Below are 23,852 nucleotides of genomic sequence, written 5' to 3' on the forward strand. Positions count from 1 at the left end.
CATTTAATTACTGACTAGTTAATTCCAGCAAAGAAGTCCAAAGAAACTTTTTATTAACCATTTACTTGCACAGGACACCACGTGGATTGTGGTGCAGCATCAAATTAATACTGGATACACTCCCCATTTTAATCATCAAAATGTAACATCAGGCCGCGAGCTGTGTTAAATTCTTCATTCCATTATCATTACTCAGTTCATATTAACACTTTAAGTGTAATTCTTAGTGCAGCTAGTTAGCACATCAGCAATAGGAATGTCATGCCAGGATTAGGGAACAGTCACTAGCAAGAAACTGATGGCACTTCCACGGGTCGTGTACAATTTAAAAACAGCTTACACAAACTGTAAGGGCCCTTACAGCCAGGAGACTTTCACTCCATCAGACAGGGCTACTTTAAAACCTAAGCAGCTAACATTAAAAGATGGTGTGCTGCACCAGTCCCATTAACACTGCACCAGTCCCACTAACACTGCACCAGTCCCACTAACGCCGAACTGAAATTCTACTTACTGTACTGGTCCATTACTAAACAAAATTGTTTTAGAGCTCCAGAAATTTCCACAGGTGCAAATTTACTGTAAAAGCAGCACAGCAGATTTGCAAATGGAGATTCAGTTTAGCATGTGACCATAGAAAAGCTGTTAAATGCCAAGACCATTCACAAAGACCGGTTTCTAAGTTTAACAATGGTGCAGATTTCACACATTAGTTTCCATGCTGTAACCAGTCCTATTGATTTGAATGGCACCTTTCAGCAAATGTAGATTATTTAACATGCCAGGATCTGGTGACAAAGTTCCAGAGGTTAGTTATTTATCGAGCTAGCTTCCTGTTTGGTTCAGCAGAGGTGACTGTTCCAGTTTACTGATTGGTTGTTCTCCACAGCAGAAATGCTTAACCAATCAGACAATAATAGGACAAATCGTGAGCTCCTCCCATTGATCAGTTGTTTTTCACAGTACAAACAGAGGACCTGTCAGAAACTAGGAAAAATATAAGTTCCCTTTCCGATGTTATTATAGTTCACTGCTGAAATCTAGACAGTCACTCGTCAAACATAGAAAAACAAAGAGGTGAGTCAATAGCACTGCAGCAACTCACCAAGGCTTCTTCGACAGCACCTCCCAAACCTGCGACCTCTACCACCTAGAAGGACAAGGGCAGCAGGCACATGGGAACAACACCACCTGCACGTTCCCCTCCAAGTCACACACCATCCCAACTTGGAAATATATCGCCGTTCCTTCATCATCGCTGGGTCAAAATCCTGGAACTCCCTTCCTAATAGCACTGTGGGAGAACGTTCACCACACGGACTGCAGCGGTTCAAGAATGCAGCTCACCACCACCTTCTCAAGGGCAATTAGGGATGGGCAATAAATGCTGGCCTCACCAGCGATGCCCACATCCCATGAACAAATCAAAAAAAATAACTCTACAACAACTGCCAGGACATGTCCAACACCAGGAGTACCAGTCTCTCCTGTTACTCCCTCCCCAGATATCTTTCACTTTCTCTACCACTTGCTTCATAGGGATTCCCATCCCATGGGCCTTGTCCCTTGGTTGCCATGTGCTCCCTGCCCTACCAATGACTCGCCCTTCTATGGTCCATGCCATAGACTCCTGCTGTTTTTCGGGTCTTGGCATCTGACTGCCACTCACTTTCTGCCCTACCTCAGTCCCACACATCACACCCCAATTGGCAGGCCTCTGCTTGTCTCCCGGTGAGCAATGTGACAGAAAATACACTAACATATAATTTCCTTCTTCCGGTGGATAATGATGCCCTTTATAAAGCCTTTTGCTTGTTTTATTTGGACATTACATTTGTATTTTTACTTCCTCTAATGAATACCCTGTTCTTCCCCAATACATACAATCATTTTGTCACCCATAAGAAGATTCTTGTCACACGTCCCAGCTACAGCCTTTCAAGGAACCAATATTCTGCCTGGTCCTTTAGCCCAACCAAGAGAATTCTTTCATCTGGCCTCATCCAGTCATTTAGAATCTGTAAAGTCAAAACTATCAGGATTTCTATGGGTGCTCAAAAGTGTTTCACAAAATTAAACATGCAAAAATCAACAATGTAAATGTTTCATTCTTTTCACCATTAAAAGCATCCAGATGTAGCTCAATTAACTTTATTTCTTGCCTACCTGCAACACGGCTGAATCAGACTCAATGACCAGTTGGTCTTTATCTGTCTGACTTTTTTGTATGTTGACGTGATCTTAAATAGATGAGTGCTGAATTTTGAAGAACTGTAATAAAGTGTGAATATATTCAAAGGCAAATCATAGAATCATAGAAGTTACAACATGGAAACAGGCCCTTCGGCCCAACATGTCCATGTCGCCCAGTTTATACCACTAAGCTAGTCCCAATTGCCTGCACTTGGCCCATATCCCTCGATACCCATCTTCCCCATGTAACTGTCCAAATGCTTTTTAAAAGACAAAATTGTACCCGCCTCTACTACTGCCTCTGGCAGCTCGTTCCAGACACTCACCACCCTTTGAGTGAAAAAATTGCCCCTCTGGATCCTTTTGTATCTCTCCCCTCTCACCTTAAATCTGTGCCCCCTCGTTATAGACTCCCCTACCTTTGGGAAAAGATTTTGACTATTGACCTTATCTATGCCCCTCATTATTTTATAGACTTCTATAAGATCACCCCTTAACCTCCTACTCTCCAGGGAATAAAGTCCCAGTCTGTCTAACCTCTCCCTGTAAGTCAAACCATCAAGTCCCGGTAGCATCCTAGTAAATCTTTTCTGCACTCTTTCTAGTTTAATAATATCCTTTCTTGCAAATGCATTCCTCTCCAGGATATGGTACAGTGCTGATAAGCTATTGTCTGGTTTGGTGAGGAAAATGATTTGAGGTGAAAAGTGGGCCCACAGTCTATAAGTTACTTAAGTTCTGACTTAAGTTCTATGGCAATCTCTAAGGCTTCTGATGACTGGTGCTCACTCGTTCTTCCTCTTGACCTAATGGGCTTTGCTTCAGGTTTCATGGATTCCAGAGAGGCGAGTGTGACAGTCTGTTGGTAACATGTCAAAGTATTGCTATCTTTTATCAGCAAGTATATGACCAAGGCTTAGTAAAAAAAGATGTAGAAGCTGACTCTGACCCACGAGAAACCAACTAGAAACTTTGTTATGAGTTGTTTTTCTTTGTAACCATAACACTGTGAAAGGATATTATTCTGAAAATAGCTTTTATTATAGTGTCACTAGAAAATCCAACACAAACTTCCAACAGGGACAAACTTCACATATTGTAAACAATTTTACAACACCAAGTTATAGTCCAGCAATTTTATTTTAAATTCACAATAAAATTGCTGGACTATAACTTGGTGTTGTAAAATTGTTTACAATTGTCAACCCCAGTCCATCACCGGCATCTCCACATCAAAACTTCACATACTTTAAGAAGTTGAGGGTATAGTTGTGGTACTTAGATGTTTTCAACAATGAAGAAAATGTGATTTTTCAAATAGAAACCTATCTCTGGTGAGGTTCTGGTCCATGACACAAGGCAAATGTTTTAAGATGGAACACAATTGAATGAAAAGTAATAATAATGGTGGGAAGGCAGGGCAGGGGGAGGGGAGAGAGATGGCCCTTAACCTTTCAGCAGGATCCCTGGCTATCCTTCCCCCACACAGAAGGTGTAATGCTGACCAAGAATTGAACTGCATTACAAGCTGTTTTTGATTTTATTTGCATTCTTTACAAGAAATTCTTCTCCCCCTGCAAAGAACATAAGAACATAAGAAATAGGAACAGGAATAGGCCATATGGCCCCTGAAGCCTGCTTCGCCATTCAATAAGATTATGGCTCATCTTTGACCTCAACTCCACTTTCTTGCCCGATCCCCATATCCCTTGTTTCCCCTAGAGTCCAAAAATCTTTCTATCTCAGCGTTGAATATACTCAACGACTGAGCATCCACAGCCCTTTGGGGTATAGAATTCCAAAGATTCACAACCCTCGGAGTGAAGAAATTCCTCCTCATCTCAGTCTTAAATGGCTGACCCTTTATCCTGCAACTATGCCCCCTAGTTCTAGACTCTCCAGCCAGGGGAAACAACCTCTCAGCATTTACTCTGTCAAGCCCCCTCAGAATCTTACATGTTTCAATGATGGCCTACAACCAGCATCAGAGAAACACCACTGGACAATGGAAGATCTTCTGGAGTGGCAGGTACAACTACTTCCATAGATGCTATCTGCAGGAGAATTTCAAAGGGCTTGCAAGAGCTGATTGAGACCATTTAGTCTGCGATGAATGACACCAACCAGTCACACCACTGAGCCTGTGCTCAGCATTAGAGGGCTGCAAGGAGTGGGAGCAGATGTCTCTGCCTCTCTGGCGTGCAGCATTAAGCCTGCCTCCACAAGGTCCCCTCAGAGTGTGCCTCCACATTGTGGGAGCTCCAGGCATTACCCTGGCACCTTGTTAAAATGATACAGCTCATAAATAAATTATTTTGGCTCATGCAGAACTGAATGAGGATGAAGTATAGGACTTTAAAAATGCCTCTATTATTGTACCAACAGAGACTATGGAATATATCAGAATTGTATTATCTTTGAACTCATTGCAGAATTGCTCCTGTGACTAAGTGTTAAAAGGTTAAACTGACACAGGTTGCATCTGAAGAAAAAATAAATAACCCAGTATCATAAATAAAACATACTCAGCCATTCAATATGTATCTCCAGCAGTTCAAATTACTATATCACCTAAAGTGAGCCATTCATGCTCATAAGTGGTTTAGAAAAATGAGCAAGTCTGGAGATGATACAATTGTTGGTACATTGCACATCCTTGGAGACCAACAAGGTTGATTCGACCAATTTACAAAAAAGGAAGAAGATGTTACTATGACTTACAATTTCCAGTCTTTAACCGTAAATCAATTTTTATCTTTATTAGATGAAGACAAATCACATAGAATCAATAGAAAAAAAATGACATTCTAAAACTGAAATGGATATGGTAGCAGAGTTCACTGCAGACATTTACAGCAGGACTAGGATAATAAGGACCACCTTCTAGCATTATGACCCACTGGACCAGATTGAAAATGAATAGACAAATGTAAAAGTCAAGAGAAAGAGTGGTTGTCATAGGAAACAGAATCAAATATTGGGAGGATCTATTTCAGTTTAGTCACAAACCCACCTAAACAAAGAGGGAAGTTGGAAAATTCTTTCAACAAGTGTGTATGTGTGTGCATTAGTGAGGATAGGTGTACTCTCATCTGAATCCAACCCAAGAATCGATATTCTAAGTTGAATGTAATTTTTTGTGACAACACTGTCTTTTCGTCTCAGGATCAGGTTGAACTATATGGGTAGATTCAATAAACAGTGAGGTACAAAGGTTAATGCCAGCATACACAAATATTGCTCGCTTATTAAGTATTCAAATGTGAACTTTGCCAATCAGAAGATTTACCCGATGATATCCTCCACAGTTGTGTAGCCCTGTCAAAACTCACTGCCTCCATTCACACGAAAAGAAAACAGCCACGTGGACGAGGATTAGTAACTCCAAGAGAGAAGGGGAAATGGTGAGCGGGGGGTCGGTGGGCGGGAGGGGGGGGTGGGGGTGAGAAAATATCGCATTCAACAGGCACTCTAAATATTTTTCGTTTAACCAGGGGTACAAATATAAAACTAATGTTAAAATGATAAAACAAATCTGAAGAAGTAATAGATTTACCCAGGGAGTTATTTCAAATATCTATCAATTCAGTTACTGTGATATCTCATAGAGGAAAAATCGTCTCAGGTTGTATTGTGGGTTAGACAATACAGCCCAAGGTACAGAAAAGACTTTTATTACGATCTGCTGTACTAGCCAGTGGTAAAGTTTTTTGCGACTCTGAAAGAGTGATTTTTGGCGATTTGATTAATGCAGTCTTCATTAGTTTAAAGCAGTTGGAGAATAGGGTCCCTTTGACAGATATTTTCCTGGAGCTGAAGGACAGATGGAACAGACTACTAAGCACCATGCAAATCTGTGGGAAATGTAAGAATTTGCAGGGAATTGCAACGAATTCTCATGGCTTTAGGACAATTAAAACAATCAGGATATTGGCAGACATTAGAGAGCTTTGATTTCATTCTTCAATTCTCTTAAAAATCTAAGATGATAATTTTAACTTATTTCTTTAACTGAGAACCCATTTTTTAAAAGTCCTTTTTTCTTCCATCTTAGTCTCATCATTGTATCACATACCACTCCCTGACTGAATCTAGACACTTGGCTTTTATCTCTGGCCACATTAATTTGCAATCTGTAGACAGCTACCAGCAAAAAGCAGCACAAGTGACTAATTCTCTGGTGTATCCTGGTATTGGCATCCTTCTTTCTCTCATGTACATATGGGGTTAAAAACCAGGTTCGCTCACAGAAAATGACCCAGCTTGCTTGATACATAATAGTCCCATAACAGATATTGGCCAAGATTTTGCATTGCGATCCGACTCAAAATTGGGCGGCATTGTGCTGGAGTATGATTGTAAATGCAACCGGTGAGGCCTTCATTACCCTGACAGGAATTTACATCCTCCCCTATGCTGGGACCAATGCTGGCCGCTCCTTCCCCACCCGGCACATGCAAATGATGGTGGGGACACGGGGTCTGGGCCCCAGTAGATTTCCATTCTGTCCGCACCAGTTACAGCCACTTCCTGGCGCTGCCCTGGGGCAGGTGGTGGTATGTCTCAGGAAGTGGGTTCTTCAATGGACATAGAGAGCCCTGTAACCGTCTCCTCTCCCTCCATACTACCCTCACTGATCTTCTTGTGTAGGCCGCAGTCAAGGTGCTGTCAGTGACAGAGGGATGGGTGGAAATCCCGCCCTACCCTGTCAGAACACCGGCGCTGGGAGGACAATCCTAGCCATTATGTCTGTTCCAGTTATCCAAGGGAGACACCAAGCCATTCAATTCAAATACAAGGGCATCTTATGGGTTTTTTGACTATGTTTAATTGGCAGCTGTTTTGGGATCTATGAGGCACATGTTTAAATTTCCACAGTTTGAGTCAAATTTTGAGAAGTATTTCTGTCTGTCTTGCTACACTTGAGCTGTTATTTGGAAGCCATGAGAGAGATATAGATAGATAGATAGATAGATGGATAGCTCGCTAGCTAGATAGGTAGACAGTCAGACAGACAGTCAGACAGATAAGAGAGACTCCTTGGACAGTCAGTAACAAACCACCATGAAACAATACTCAGGGACCTTGGGGGGAATTTTAACCCCCAAGAACAGGTGGGTTGGGGGCGGGTAGGAGGTGAAAATCACTGTTCTTTTGATCACATCCACAACCCGGCTTCAACGTGCCTGCTTCCAGGCTTAAAATGGGCGAGTTTAGATGCATGCACGCAACGTACTCGCCGAGGTCATGTCCCCAATTAGTGCCGGCAGGTGGGTCGTTGCGGGGCAATTAATGTTGATAGTAGATGTCAAGCAGCTGTTTATAGATTGAATGTCACCCAACTTCAAAGTTAACGTGTCCAGCACAGGTTTCCCGGAGCATCACAATCTCGCCAGTGAAACGCAGGTGAGATTGAGCCGCAGCTCATGTGGGTATTTAAACTTGTGATTGCCCCATCTGAATAAAAGCTCAGTTATTGCAGCTGGTGTCTTAGTTCCCTCTGGCAAACGTTTAGCAGAGAGTTCTTGTGTTGAGACAGCTTTTGCAAAACTTTGGAGCTTTTCAAACTGGCAAGATCAGAAGTGCTGGCGCAATGGATGTATTCAAGAAGACATCTGAGGAGGAAGAAAATGACCATCGCGATCACAAGTTGAACTCGAGAAAATTATCTGGAGTAAAGACCAAAGAAGATAGCACCAGTATCCTATTGCAGTTGGACACAGCACATTAGTGCATTGGTAAACTGTGTCACTGAGCCATCATGTGCTTGAAATGTGTTTATTACTCGGGACTCGGGAAATTCCACTGAGAGAACTGAAATAATCAATTTTCATGGGATTCTGTTGACCCGGCCGACCACAGTCCTTTAATTCTCTCCTCAATATTGCTTTAATCATTCTTAAAAATCCTTATTCAGAGTTTCAATTATATTTATTAGCAGATGGATTAATTAAATCAAGAAATCCAATTGGTATGCTTGATTTAAGCATTAATGTGCTTTAAAATCCTGCATTCTTTAAACAGCTACTGCTGTGTGTCTTCAGCTGTTGTGTGACACCACCTCCATTACACACCACTACAGTGATTGCATTTACTGCCCAAATACCACATTAAACAATCAGCAGGGAATACTTTAATATCTCGTGGCAGTCATTTACAAAAAATATTCTTCAATGATATCTCAAGCTTTAAACATTTCTGAGCTCCTTGTTCCAGTGTAATCTTGTTGAAATGTTCATTATTTTCATGCTAATACAAAATTGAGTCCAGTTTAAGATTCTGATTTGCTGGCCAGCAGGCATTAATTTCTCATGAAGACATTTGGATTGCAGAACCAATTCTTAAATTCTAAACGGAAAGCAGAACAAAAATGTTACATCCTAGGAATAAATTCCAAATTCCTAACTGTCATCTGAAAGAGGCATAACAAAAAAAATATGTAGAACAAAAATGTGTACCCAATATGGTTATAAAATAATTGTCACTGGCTTTGTGTTCGTGGCTGGAGGTAAATTTCCACTGCATTCTCTCTCTCATCCATCGTAACTTAGATGGAACTGCTGCAAAAACGCCAGGAAAATGGCATCAACAGTGCTGGGGTCTCTTTTTACAATGGAGTCTAAATATAATCAGTCAATCAAGATACGATATAACTTCAGCAATCGTGCTATTTTAAGAGTTCTGCAGAAATGCAGAACGGTAGAGTTTCCAATCATGCCAAAGCCCAGCTGGAACTGGGCCAGTGCAGGAATCGCATCCAACTTATACATACTGTGCTGACTCCATGCAGAATTTCGAGGTCAGACTCATTTTAATAAATTTGTGGCGTTCCAGGCATACAAAATGTCTGTGATTGAGAGCTTACCTGATGAATAGGAACTTGACTGCTGCGGCAGGATTAAAATTCAAATTTGGAAGTTCGCCAGTTTGTAAATAAAAATCAGGTCTGAAGGACTGCAAGAAGCCAGAGAGCACTCCATTTCTATGATGGGGGCATAGCAATTTTGGTGGAGGAAGTGAGGCAGTCCAGGATGAATGCAAACAAGTGAATGCCACCTCCAATGTACAGAGCATTTGGAACTAGTTCTAGAAGAACCCATGAAATCTCATGGCATCAGGTCAAACATGGGCAAAGAAACCTCCTGCTGATTACCACCTCCTATCCTCCCTCAGCTGATGGATCAGTCCTCCTCCATGTTGAGCACCACTTGGAGGAAGCACTGAAGGTAGCAAGGGCACAGAATGTACTCTGGGTGGGGGACTTCAATGTCCATCACCAAGAGTGGCTCGATAGCACCACTACTGACCGAGCTGGCTGAGTCCTGAAGGACATAGCAGCCAGACTGGGCCTGCGGCAGGTGGTGAGCAAACCAACACAAGGGAAAAACCTACTTAAACTCGTCCCCACCAATGTACCTGTCGCAGATGCATCTGTCCATGAAAGTATTGGTAGGAGTAACCACCGCACAGTCCTTGTGGAGACGAAGATCTAGCAGCTCAAAACTGGGCATCGATGAGGTGCTGCGGGCCATCAGCAGCAGCACAATTGTATTCCAGCACAATCTGTAACCTCATGGCCTGGCATATTCCTCACTCTACCATTACCAACAAGCCAGGGGATCAACCCTAGTTCAATGAGGAGTGCAGAAGAGCATGCTAGGAGCAGCACCAGGCGTAGCTAAAAATGAGGTGCCAAACTGGTGAAACTACAACACAGGACTACATGCATGCTAAACAGTGGAAGCAACATGCTATAGACAGAACTAAGTGATTCCACAACCAACGGATCAGATCAAAGCTCTGCAGTCCTGCCACATCCAGTCATGAATGGTGGTGGACAATTAAACAACTAATGGGAGGAGGAGGCTCCATGAACATCCCCATCCTCAATGATGGAAGAGTCCAGCAAAAGGCAAGGCTGTAGCATTTGCAACAATCTTCAGCCAGAAGTGCCGAGTGGATGATCCATCTCGGTCTTCTCCCGATATCCCCACCATCACAGAAGCAAGTCTTCAGCCAATTCGATTCACTCCACGTGATTTCAAGAAACGGCTGAGTGCACTGTATGCAATAAAGGCTATGGGCCCCGACAACATCCTGGCTGTAGTGCTGAAGACGTGCGCTCCAGAACGAGCCGTGCCTCTAGCCCAACTGTTCCAGTACAGCTACAACACTGGCATTTACCCGACAAAGTGGAAAATTGCCCAGGTCTGTCCTGTCCACAAAAAACAGAACAAATCCAATCCGACCAATTACCACCCCATCAGTCTACTCTCAATCATCAACAAAGTAATGGAAGGTGTCGTCGAAGTGCTATCAAGCGGAACTTACTCATCAATAACCTGCTCACCGATGCTCAGTTTGGGTTCCGCCAGGACCACTCGGCTCCAGACCTCATTGCAGCCTTGGTCCAAACATGGACAAAAGAGCTGAATTCCAGAGGTGTGGTGAGAATGAATGCCCTTGACATCAAGGCAGCATTTGACCGAGTATGGCACTAAGGAGCCCTAGTAAAATTGAAGCCAATGGGAATCGGGGGGAAAACTCACCAGTGGCTGGAGTCATACCTAGCACAAAGGAAGATGGTAGTGGTTGTTGGAGGCCAATCATCTCAGCCCCAGGACATTGCTGCTGGAGTTCCTCAGGGCAGTGTCCTAGACCCAACCATCTTCAGCTGCTTCATCAATGACCTTCCCTCCATCATAAGGTGAGAAATGGGGTTGTTCGCTGATGATTGCACAGTGTTCAGTTCCATTTGCAACCCCTCAGATAATGAAGCAGCCCGTGCCCACATGCAGCAAGACCTGGACAACATCCAGGCAAGTAACATTAACGCCAGACAAGTGCCAGGCAATGACCATTTTCAACAAGAGAGAGTCTAACCACCTCCCTTTGACATTCAACAGCATTACCATCACCGAATACCCCATCATCAACATCCTGGGAGTCACCATTGACCAGAAACTTAACTGGACCAGCCACATAAATACTGTGGCTGCAAGAGCAGGTCAGAGGCTGGGTATTCTGCGGTGAGTGACTCACATCCTGACTCCCCAAAGCCTTTCCACCATCTACAAGGCACAAGTCAGGAATGCGATGGAATACTCTCCACTTGCCTGGATGAGTGCAGCTCCAACAACACTCAAGAAGCTCGACACCATCCAGGACAAAGCAGCCCGCTTGAGTGGCACCCCATCCACCACCCTAAACATTCACTCCTTTCACCACCGGCGCACCGTGGCTGCAGTCCATCTACAGGATGCACTGCAGCAACTCGCCAAGGCTTCTTCGACAGCACCTCCCAAACCCGCGACCTCTACCACCTAGAAGGACAAGGGCAGCAGGAAGATGGGAACAACATCAGCTGCACGTTCCCCTCCAAGTCACACACCATCCCAACTTGGAAATATATCGCCATTCGGTCAAAATCGTGGAACTCCCTACCTAACAGCACTGTGGGAGAACCTTCACCACACGGACTGCAGCAGTTCAAGAAGGCGGCTCACCACTACCTTCTCAAGGGTAATTAGGGATGGGCAATAAATGCTGGCCTTGCCAGCGATGCCCACATCCCATGAATGAAAAAAAAGTGGCTTAATAACCTTGCAATAACTTTAACCCTCCTTTGATTTCCCTCTCTTGATTACCTTGGCTATACCCAAAAACAGGTGGTCAACTGCAGGAAAATCCAGACCAAATACTTTGCTATGCAGCTTCTAGAGGGCGTGGGATGGACAAAATCTTATGTGGGGCCTAAAAAATTTGTAAGTGTGTTGAAGATTATAATAACGAGGCACGTCTGATGGAAGCAGGCTGTAAGTTCGTTTGACATAGGGAGAGTTCAATTGTGGTGTGTGAGATATAGAGTGCAAATGATCATGTGCGGCCTACATCAAGAATATGCACATGAATATTCCAATAAAAAGCTTCATCAAAATGACTTTCATCTAATAGAAAACAGTTTACCAGTTTGTACTTTTATGGCAAAACATACAAGATACTCAACATAACAAGCTTCTTGGGAAGCAGCCAAATAGTACTTTATTAAATCATTAAATACATTTAAAACAGAAATAGACAGTTTCCTAGAAGTAAAGGGAATTAGGGGTTATGGGGAGCGGGCAGGAAATTGGACATGAATTTAGATTTGAGGTTAGGATCAGATCAGCCATGATCTTATTGAATGGCGGAGCAGGCTCGAGGGGCCGATTGGCCTACTCCTGCTCCTATTTCTTATGTTCTTATGTTCTTATTAGGAGATATGTACTGCGTAAAGTTACATTTATAAATTTACTGCTTATCTTTCTCTCCATTTGCTTGTTCCAGGCTAAATTCATACACTTTTATTACTCCTTGTTTATAGTTATATGAGGCTGCATTCTGAAATAGTTCTGAATGATGACCACTTAAACAGCAAGTTATGGCAATTTCTACTGAACTATAAATCTTTAACCATCTCCTATAGCTAGTATGCTCTGGTAAGTATTGATGTACATTGGTAACATTGTTATAATATAATTCAGAAACAAATACTTTATTGTTTACTTAGCTGCCACAGTATTATATTTAAAACAGCCCCTTAACGGTCTTTGACTTAGCAAATCTGGTAAGTTTATCCTGGGGTTGCCACCAGCTGTTTAAGGCCCATGTTTTCAGGAGTCGGCAGCCCTAGGATCCCAATAAACCCAATATAGAAACAGCTTAAGATATCCTTTCTAGTGTTGCTGATGAAGATAGTCCTAAAACAAGGAAATGTCAGCGACGTTAAACAAATGTTTTGTATCTGTCTTCACGGTAGAAGACAAAAAAAGCATACCAGAAATAATGGGGATCCAAGGGCTAATGAGAGTGGGGAACTTAAAGTAATTAATATCAGTAGAGAAAAAGTACTGGAGAAACTAATGGGACTAAAAGACGATAAATCCCCTGGACCTGATGGCCTACATCCTAGGGTTCTAAAAGAGGTAGCTGGAGAGATAGTGGACACATTGGTTGTGACCTTCCAAAATTTCCTAGACTCTAGAATGGTCCCAGCAGATTGGAAGGTAGCAAATGTAACCCTGCTATTCAAGAAAGGAGGGAGAGAGAAAACAGAGAACTAAAGGCCAGTTAGCCTGACATCAGTCATCAGGAAAATGCTGGAATCCATTATTAAGGAAGTGGTAACAGGGCACTAAGAAAATCATAATATGATTAGGCAGAGTCAACATGGTTTTATGACAGTAAAATCATGTTTGACAAATCTATTGACATATCTAAGTTTTTTGAGTATGTAACTAGTAGGGTAGAAAAAGGGGAACCAGTGGATGTAGTATATTTGGATTTTCAATAGGCATTCGACAAGGTGCCACATAAAAGGTTGTTATGCAAGATAAGGGCTCATGGGGTTGGGGGTAATATATTAGCATGAATAAAGGATTGGTTAACGGACAGAAAACAGACAGTAGGATAAACGGGTCATATTCAGGTTCACAGGCTGTAACTAATGGGGTGCCGCAAGGATCAGTGCTTGGGCCTCAGCTATTTGCAATCTATATTAATGACTTAGATGAAGGGACCGAGTGTAATGTATCCAAGTTTGCTGACGATACAAAATTAGGTGGGAAAGTAAGTTGTGAGGACGACGCCAAGAGCTTGCAAAGGGATTTGGACAGGTTAAGTGAGTGGGCGAGAAGGTGGCAGATGGAGTATAATGTGGGGAAATGTGAAATTATCCACTTTGGTGGGAAGAATAGAAAAGAAGAATATTTTTTAAATGGTGAGAAACTATTAAATGTCGGTGTTCAGAGAGATTTGGGTGTCCTCGTACAAGCAACACGAAAGGTCAGCATACAGGAAAAGCGAGCAATTAGGAAGACAAATGGCATGTTGGCCTTTATTGCAAGGGGGTTGGAGTGCAAGAATAAGGAAGTCTTACTACAATTGTACAGGGCTTTGGTAAGACCTCACCTGGAGTATTGTGTACAGTTTTGGTCTCCTTATCGATGGAAGGATATACTTGCCTTAGAGGCGGTGCAACAAAGGTTCAGTAGATTGATTCCTGGGATGAGAGGGTTGTCCTATGAGAAGAGATTGAGTAAAATGGGCCTATACTCTCTGGAATTTAGAAGAGTGAGAGGTAATCTCATTGAATCATATAAGATATTGAGGGGGCTTGACAGAAGCTGAGAGGTTGTTTCTCCTGGGCTGGAGTTTCTAGAACCAGGGGAAATAGTCTCAGGATAAGGGATCAGCCATTTAATACTGAGATGAGGAGAAATTTCTTCACTCAGAGGGTTGTGAATCTTTGGAATTTTTTACCCCAGAGGTCTGTGGATGCTGAGTCGTTGAGTGTATTTAAGGCTGAGATAGAAAGATATTTGGACTCTAGGGGAATCAAGTGATATGGGGATCAAGCGAGAAAGTGGAGTTGAGGTTGAAGATCAGCCATGATCTTATTGAATGGCGGAGCAGGTTTGAGGGGCCGTATGGCCTACTCCTGCTTCTATTTCTTATGTTCTTATGTTAAAAATTGTGGGCACTGAACAGGAAGGAAAAAAGGAAAATGGAGAGAATTAGGCTGAGAAGACATTGAAGAGAAGAATTTTATGGAGATTTCTGAAAGCGGGGAAGGAGGAGGCAAGGCAAAGGGAACAACAGGGAAAATTTCAGAGGGCAGGGGCAAAGTCAGTGAATGAGCAGCCACAAATGATGGAGTGGAGGGAGAGGGCGACAACAAATAAGCCCAATGTTACAGAAGTGGAGGGAGCGCATGGTGTCTAAGGCAAGAGATTACTAAGGTAGGGTGGGGAAAGACTATGAAGGACTTGGAAGGGAAAATGAGAATTTTGAAATCAATTTGAAGAGACATGGGGAGCCAGTGGAGCTTAAAGCAGGCAGGACTAATGGGAGTGGGAAAATGAGTTGCAACTTGCCAAGGGTTGAGGTCAGCTAGGAAAATATTAGAGAAATTGAGCCTTGAGGTAATGAAGGCATGGACTCATTGCAGAGGTGAAAGATAGTGGTCTTGGTAATGGAGCAGAAGAGTGAGGGGAGGAAATTGAGCTTTGGGTTGAGCAGAACACCAAGGTTCCAAAGCTTCTGACTGAGTTTGAGGTGAAGGTTGATAGAGCCAAGACGAGACACATAGGTGCCAGTCAGATCTGAAGAAGGTGGTTTGATTTTGCTGACATTAAACTGTAAGAAATTTTGATTCATCTAGGTATTAATATCAGATTAGCAGTTGGAGGATACAGCAACAGATTTGGGATTGATGAGAAAGGAAGTGTTGAGTGTCATCAAAATATATGTGGAAACTGACCTGTGCTTTTGGAAAGACAAAAAAAGAAAATGGCTAAACAAACAAAAATAACAAAAAGAAAATCCAAATTGTTCATGAATTAAATTATTCTCTCTCTCACGTATGGTCAGCCACATCAATCGCTGCAGGGAGCCCGAGTAGATCAAGAAGGGATGAAGCACCACAATCACAGTCTCAAAGGAAGTTGTTCAGGACTTTGGTTATGACCCTTTCAGCCCCACGAGAAATGTGGAAGTCAGATTGGAGGGGTTTGAAATTATGGAAAAGATGGGCATGGAGCTAAGAGATGGTGACCTGTTCAAGGATCTTAGAGAAGAATGGAAGTTTGGAAAGGGCCAATAGTTAGTGAGGACAGAAGATTTGAGAGGGATTTTTTTTGAGGAACAGGTGATGGCAGCAGTTTTGAAGGGAAGAGGCACAGTGCATGAGGCGAGGGAACCATTGAAAATGTCAGCTGGCATGGGGGCCAGGTAGGGAAGCTGGGTTGTCAGGAGTTGAGTAGGAAGGGGATTGAGCAGGAGGTGGGTATCATAAATGAGATTAGCTTGGAGAGGGCAGGAGGGAAAAGGGGCAGAAGCTGCAGACAGACAGTGGATCAGGGCTAGAATGGGTGGGGAAGCTGGAGAGAGCTGAAGGCAAGGGCAAGGGAGGACACAGCAAGGCAGCTGCACAGATGCCCTCGATCTTGGTGACAAAAAAATTCCATGAGCTCTTTGCACCTAAATGGTAACTGTGCTTGTCTCTGGGGAGCCAGAAATGCCATGCTGACATCATATGCAAGTTGGGCAATGATATTCACTTTTATACACTTTTACATGAAGCCTGATAACAAATAATTTTAAGAAGGGATATTGTTGTTCGGCTACTGAAGGGCCTTACACTGAATATTCCTTTTAATCTAAAAAAAACCAAATTAATGTGGAGCTATAACATACAACAACTTTCAACAAATTTACCAGACAGTTGTACATACAAAGACATGAACCTCGGTATCATTTTATCTACTATCAATCTTTCTTCAATACAGGTGTTCATTGACTGTAGCCCCTACAGGTGGTATATGATTGCTCCAACATTTCATCAAAGCCTCTTAGGAACTGAGGCCTTGAAATTGCCAAGTTCCTGCTCCAACACTGGAAGTGCATCACAGCACGTCTCCAGACTGCTGGTGGCCAATGCTGTGCATTCCATCCCAAATCTTGGGATGTGTCTTTTAAATAGTTGGGCGGGTAGCTCGCACCTGTACAGGCACAACAGAGGCACCAGAGGAAAACTGAAGTGGCACCCTGCCACTCCATTGGATAGTGGCAGAGGTCCTTGATGGGCCGAAGATAAGCTGAAACATTTTGTAGCCATTTCCTCAAAGGGGCATTGCAGCCTTAATTCTAGAGCAATCAATCCCCTCAGGGATTGTTTACCTTTGCCATTGACCCTTTTGGAGTCTTTGGAAAGGCAAGTGTGTGACCTATGCAGTTCCCAGCTGGAAAATATTCTGTTGTGCCTAGGGAGAGTGTAATGGGTGGAATTCCCAGGGTAATGCAGGACCTCCTCCAGACATCCTTTCAGATGGAGGAGGGGTACGTAGGAGGCTTGTCCACTCTGCCTCCTGCCCCCATCCTGAATTTGGGGTATATCTTACACAGGGCAAAAACCAAGCAGCTCTGGGTTTTCTCACCTAAATTCCCCACCCCCCATACCCCTGCCCCAAAATGGGCAATATGCTTCACTTCTGCTCTCCTATCCCAATGGAAATTAAGGTCCCAAATGTTTCTCCTTCTGAAGAGTTTCATGATTGTGTAGATAATCATCAGTTACTCATGTTCCCTAATTGGAATAAGTTTCCCAAATAATCCCCTTTTCTGGAATTGGTAAACCAAACTGCAGGATTCCCTGCAATCAATTGATTTCACAGTTGAACTGTTGAACAGGATAGATATTCCAACCCTACATAATATTTACAGACAGGTTAATTCATTGTAAGCTTTTCTCTCATCTGTACCACAAGATTTTTATAGTTAAAGTATATTTTATTCCTTATTATTGTGGCTGACTCTTAGCATAGAAGTGAATACCAGAGCCTCGATTTTAACCTGGAGCCAAGAACTCAGCAGGTGGGTGGATTTGTGCGTGGGGAACTCGGAAGTCAAGTGTGCACGTTTAAATCTGTGATCGCAACTCAATTGCAGGCAATTATCTTTGCTTCTGGATTTTGCTTCTCCAAGCTGCGCAGCAGGCCTACTGCACACCCGAATTATGTGATCGGAACTACGATATTTAAAGGACCAGTTCAAACATGGATTTTGGAGGAGAACGGAGAAATGGAGTCCAGGAGAGCAAAAGCAGCGCCTAGATTTACTGATGCCTCCCTAGATGTACTACTGGCTGTAGTGAGAGCCAGGAGGGAGGTTCTTTGTCTAAGGGATGGCAGGAAGAAACCTGGTTCTGTATCCAGAAAGGCTTGGCTGGAGGTAGCACAAGAGGTGACAAGCAGAAGCATGGTGCCCAGGTCTTCGCTACAGTGAGGAAGCGCTTCAATGACCTGACTAGGTACGGAAAAGTGAGTATATTTGCTGATTAACCCACATCCTGTTGTGTATAACACCATCCCCCCCACACCCTTCATCACTCTGTCCTGGCAAGCGTATTCCATCACAATACTCCTCACACCCACTTAAGTGTCAGCAGCAACCATCCTTCACTTTCTGTCCACTTGCTCACCTCTCCATTTGTGCAACCAATACTGTCGCTCGCCCCAATCCTGATGCAATGTGATGTACCTGTGTGATAGTGACCCTCTGATGAATCTGAATGATAGTCATCCTCGCCCAAGGCACTGCATCACCGAGTGAAGACGGCACCTTCAGTCGCTCACAGGTCTATGCTGTTGTCCCTTGTAGGAGAAAAGAGCACAAAATGCAAGAGAGAAGGCGAGGACTGGCAGTGGACCTCCACAAATTGTGGCACTAACTGATGCAGAGGAGGACTCAGTGGAAATAATTGGGACATCTGCGGTCCTCTCAGTTGGAGATGGAGAGACTGGGAGCTCACAGATGGCTGGTGACACAATTTCAAACATCTTTCACAAAGATGCTGACTTTATATAATCAATGCCTGCAGTATGAGAAGTCTGAGTATGAAGATTGCCAAGATTGTTATTGTGCCAAGATTAAGTCGTTTCACTTTCTTTTGTCTTCAAGGACCTTCACACGTACAAGAAGAATTTATGGAGATAAATGACATCGATTCCTCGGAGGACCTCATTGCTTCTGAGGGCTCACGATGACAGGACATCCAGCCATGCACCAGCACAGATACTGGCACTTCGGTCGGTCCTCTTATACAGATAGTTGGTTGTCACCTGGTGATTCACAAGTGAGCACGAGCGGACACTGGTGGCAGGGGCAGCTGTGGAGAGTTCACGTCGGAGGGCGCATTCCTCACCAAGCTCTGCTCTGCTGGACACAGATGCTGAACCCCGTGGACAATTGTTGAGAAGGAGAATGATTGAGGGACAGCTGCACCTTTGCGAGGTAGTGGAAGGTACACTGTCCACAATAGCGGTGAGGATGGAGGAGTCCAATTCCAACATTAGTGGAGTGATGTCGTAGGTAAGTGTGAGAAAGTCAGCAATGGAGAGAGTGGCCACCTCCATTGAGCTTCACACACGGCTCACAAATGAGTCTATGCATGGCATTAGCACGGCCATGCAGTCTTTGGAAACCAGCATGTCTACCGCCCTAAACAGGATGACCAATACCTTATCCATGGCCTTTCAACGTGTCACTGATCCTCACCAAGCTGCTTCCCCAGTACAGTGGTAGGAGTGATATGGTGCTGGCTCAGGAGAAGGATGAGGGCAAAAGGGGACATGGAAGTGGGAACTCCACTCAGAGCGGCTACCATGTCATACCCGTTGCCTCCCCCCGCCCCAACCAATACCTGAAATAGTGCCTCCTCTCCCAATAGCCGAGTCTGCCCCTGCACAGGTGGAGGTGGAGCATTCTTTGACCTGGCTCTTCAAAACCCAGAGGTCATGGGCCAAAAGCATCTCAGCAGTCAGGGCAGGGATCTGCACAGCCTGCCTCTACCTCTGCTGAAGCCACAGGGGATGTACCATGTAGAAGCAGTAGAAAGCGTATGTTTAAGCACTTGTTGTTCACCAAGGGGATGCACAAGGGTGTTTGAAGAAATGTTATGTTGTGATTTCTATTTCTTTTTATGTTGGCACATAAAATCTATTCATTATCAACACTTCCAAGTCTTGACCATTATTGCTTCCAGACTTTCAAGTGGACCTTTCATTTGATTCATGAAGAATGCCAATATGTGACATTCATTGAGTGGCTGTGCAATCGGTGTATGCGACGTTTAAAGACTGTTTTGTGCAAGGGGGGGTTGGGAGGGCGGTTTGTTGGTCATGGTGGTGATTGTGCCAGGACCGCGGTACGAGGATCTCAAATATCTTTATTTTTAGACTGTCAATACGAGAACCTGTGAGAGATGAGGGCACCCCTGGCATCCCGGGCAGCAATGTGTGCGGCTGGTCTAGCGATGCGTGCACCATTGTCATATTCTTCCTCCTTGTCCTCCTCCTCCTCCTATTCCATCTCATCCTCCTCCTCTTCCTCAATGTTGTCGCCAACAGAGGATGATTGACGAGCGCCTTTGTCCGCGACCACTTCTAAACCTCACTGCTGCGCTATGTTGTGCAGGACGCAGCACACCACGATTATTCTGGAGATCCTCGCTGGCGAGTACTGAAGGGCTCCCTCAGACCTGTCAAGGCGTCTGAAGCACATCTTTAATTTGCCTGTGGCTTGCTCAGTGACACACCTGGTGGTCTTGTGGCTCTGGTTGTATCGTTCTTGTGCCTCGTTGGTGGGGTTCCTTACAGGTATCGTGATCCCTTGTCTCCAAGCAGCCAGTCCTTAAGTCTGTCTCCTGTCTTGAAGAGGTCTGGAATGTTTGACTGGCACAAAATGAAGGCATCATGACAACTGCCAGGTAATCTGGTGCACACCTGCAGAAATCTCTGTTATGGTTGCACAACAGCTGTGTTTGATGGAGTGATAGCCCTTTCGGTTTATGAAAACTCCTGGCTCATGCGGTGATCCTTGGATTGCCACGTGTGTGCAATCGATTGCACCCTGCACCCGTGGGAAGCCAGCCAGAGAGGCGAAACCCACTGCCACTCATTCTGGCTGATGTCGTGGGGGAAGTTCACGTAATCGGATGCCCTGGCAAACAACCCATCCGTCAACTGCCTTATACACATGTGCAGATGATTGTAACACCCTGGAGATGTCACCGGTGGTGCCCTGGAAGGACCCAGAGAAGAAGAAATTGAGGGCTGTGGTTGCCTTTACTGTGACGGGCACTGTGTGGCCACAAGGATCCAGTGGGAAGCAGCTTTTCCTGAGGCTGCAGATGTCTGCAACCACCTGCTGACTCAATCTGAGCTTGCATAAGCACTGGTCCTCAGAGAGGTCCAGGAAGCTCAGCCTCTGCCTGTATACCCTCTCATGTGGATAGTGGCTCCTGCAACCTCGACCCCTCCGTTGGTCCCCTCTCTGCTGTTCTCCGGGTACTTGTTGCGCACCTCTGTCTTGTGCATCTGCAGATCCCAGAACTGCATGCCCTGCCTGCTGTGGATGGTGATGTGCCTCCTCCTCAGATTTACTGTGGAATACATCCATTCCACCCCCCACCCCCCCAATCTGATCTTGTCATTTTGAGAGGCTCGAAAATGTTGGTAAATTTGTTGGAACAGAAGAATTGTCAGTCTCAACAAAGAACTCTCAGCCAAATGTTTGCCTGAGAGAGCTGAGTGACCAGCTGCAATACCTGACCTTTTATTGAGATGGGTCAATCACAGGTTTAAAGGGCCAAATAAGCTTCGGCTGCATCTCGCCTCCGTTTCAATAGCGTGTTTCAGAATCCACAAAAAATTAAGTCGCTCAACTGTTTAAGTTATCTAAATTGCCCTTTTAACAAGCCGGCATGGTGGGAACGGGACTTTCGGGTTTCGGTAACCGGCCTGGGTTAAACCTGGAAGTGGGCTCGTTGAAGCCGGGTGCAGTCCCGCTTCCAATATCTATTATTTCTACCTCCCATCTGACCACAACCCACCTGTTCTTTGGGGTTAAAACTCCCCTCCCACCCCCAGGTCTCTGGCCTAACCCCTCAGAGGCCTACTCAAAGAGAAAATAGGAAGTATGACCTGGTTGCCCACGGAGTCACACAAGAAATGAAGCCCACAGCGGGCGCCTTCCAGGACTCAGCTGTCATGAAACGAAGGCCACCTCAGTCTCAAGAGGCTTTTGTTCCAATTGAGCAGCCAACCACTTCTCACAACACTGGCCCTCCATGGCACCTCGGTAGGTCATAGAATAGCATATCTGTGCACCCAGGGGAAACACGATGATAAGTAGGGCGTTGTATTGAAGTACAACTATATATAAGAATAATAAACCAGAGGTTGTTATTTGAATCGGCTCTGTTGTTCAATGAGCTCATTAGGTCTCAGGAGGTCTAGTTGGGATGCAGTGGTATGTTTGCTTAGGAAGACAAAAATATATCTGTTTTGTCGTAGAAGAATGGTAGTAGTCATGAAGGCTAGGGAGATGTAGTGATGGAAATTTAGTCAGGGAGTGCTTTAATTTGAAAAGAATGTATTACTAATAATCTGCCGACAAATTTCCCTGGGGCAGATGGAGCAGCAGCCTTCGAGTCAGCATCCTCATGATGTTGAGTTCCAAGTTCCTCAGCCTCCACAACAGTGGGGCCTCGCACCCCCCCCTTCCCCCCCACCATGGATTCTATTTCCACTTCTTTCTCATCCATGGTGGCTTCATCCATACTCAATGCTGCCACACTCTCCTTTGCTCCTTGTTGTCCCTTCATCTTCCTCCATTCAGATTACATACAGAGAAATCCTTGTAGGGAGAATCCATGCTGCTGCATATCCTTTACTGTGGGTGGGGTTGTAAGGTGGGCAGAGAGTCGGATTAAGGTCCACCTCACTAGCTTCCCAAGGCAATACAATTCCTAAAATTTGCAAGAAAATCTGATTTGTCGGCAGAAGTTGTCCAGGCAGTAAACACCTTTAAATGTAACACTCCACCCAGGATCAGCTACTCATGGGAAGCTCAATACGTCTCATTTATTTGGTTGTAAGTTACACTGAGTGTAATTGGGAAGAAATTATGGGAATTTGGATGTATGATATCATCCCACTATTTCCATAACATTTGTCAGCTGCAGCTCACTGGTAGCACTCTCACCTCTGAGTCAGAAGCTTGTGGGCTCAAGCTCCAGTTCCATGACTTGAGCACATTATCTCGGCTAACACCCCAGCGCTGTACTAATGGAATGCTACACTGTTGGAATTGCCATCTTTCGGTTGAGATAATAAAACCGAAGTCCTATTTGCCCTCTTAGGTGATCGCAAAAGATTCTATGGCATTATTCGAAGAAGAGCAGAGGAGTTGTCCTGGCCAACAGTTATCCCTCAAGCAACACCACTAAAACATTTTAGCTGGTCTTTTATCTCAATGCTGTGTGCGGGATTTTGATGTGTGCGAACATTTCCTTGCATTACAGCAGTGACTATACTTCAAAAAGTACTTCTTTGGCTGGTAAACGTCGTGGGACGGTAGCACAGTGGTTATGTTACTGGGCAAGTAATCCAGAGGCCTGAACTAAAATCCAGAGTCATGAGTTCAAATCCCGCCATGGCAGCTGGCGAATTTAAATTCAATTAATTAATTAAATTCAATTAATTAAATAAAATTTGGAATTAAATACTAGTATCAGTAATGATGGCCATGAAACTACCGGATTGTCGTAAAAACCCATCTGGTTCACTAATGTCCTTTAGGGAAGGAAGCCTGCCGCCCTTACCCGGTCTGGCCTATATGTGACTCCAGACCCACAGCAATGTGGTTGATTCTTAATTGCCCTCTGAAATGGCCTAGCAAGCCATTCAGTTCTAAAATCTCGCTACGAAAAGTCATAATAAGAATAAAACCGGACGGACCACCCGGCATCGGACCACTAGGCACCGGACACGACAACGGCAAAACACCAAGCCCAGTCGACCCTGCAAGGTCCTCCTTACTAACATCTGGGGACTTGTGCCAAAATTGGGAGAGCTGTCCCACAGACTAGTCAAGCAACAGCCTGACACAGCCATACTCACAGAATCATATCTTTCAGCCAACGTCCCAGACTCTTCCATCACCATCCCTGGGTATGTCCTGTCCCACCAGCAGGACAGACCCACCAGAGGTGGCGGTACAGTGATATATAGTCAGGAGGGAGTGGCCCTGGGAGTCCTCAACATTGACTCTGAATCTCA

Source organism: Heptranchias perlo, chromosome 17, assembly GCF_035084215.1.
Source record: "Heptranchias perlo isolate sHepPer1 chromosome 17, sHepPer1.hap1, whole genome shotgun sequence".
Taxonomy (NCBI): domain Eukaryota; kingdom Metazoa; phylum Chordata; class Chondrichthyes; order Hexanchiformes; family Hexanchidae; genus Heptranchias; species Heptranchias perlo.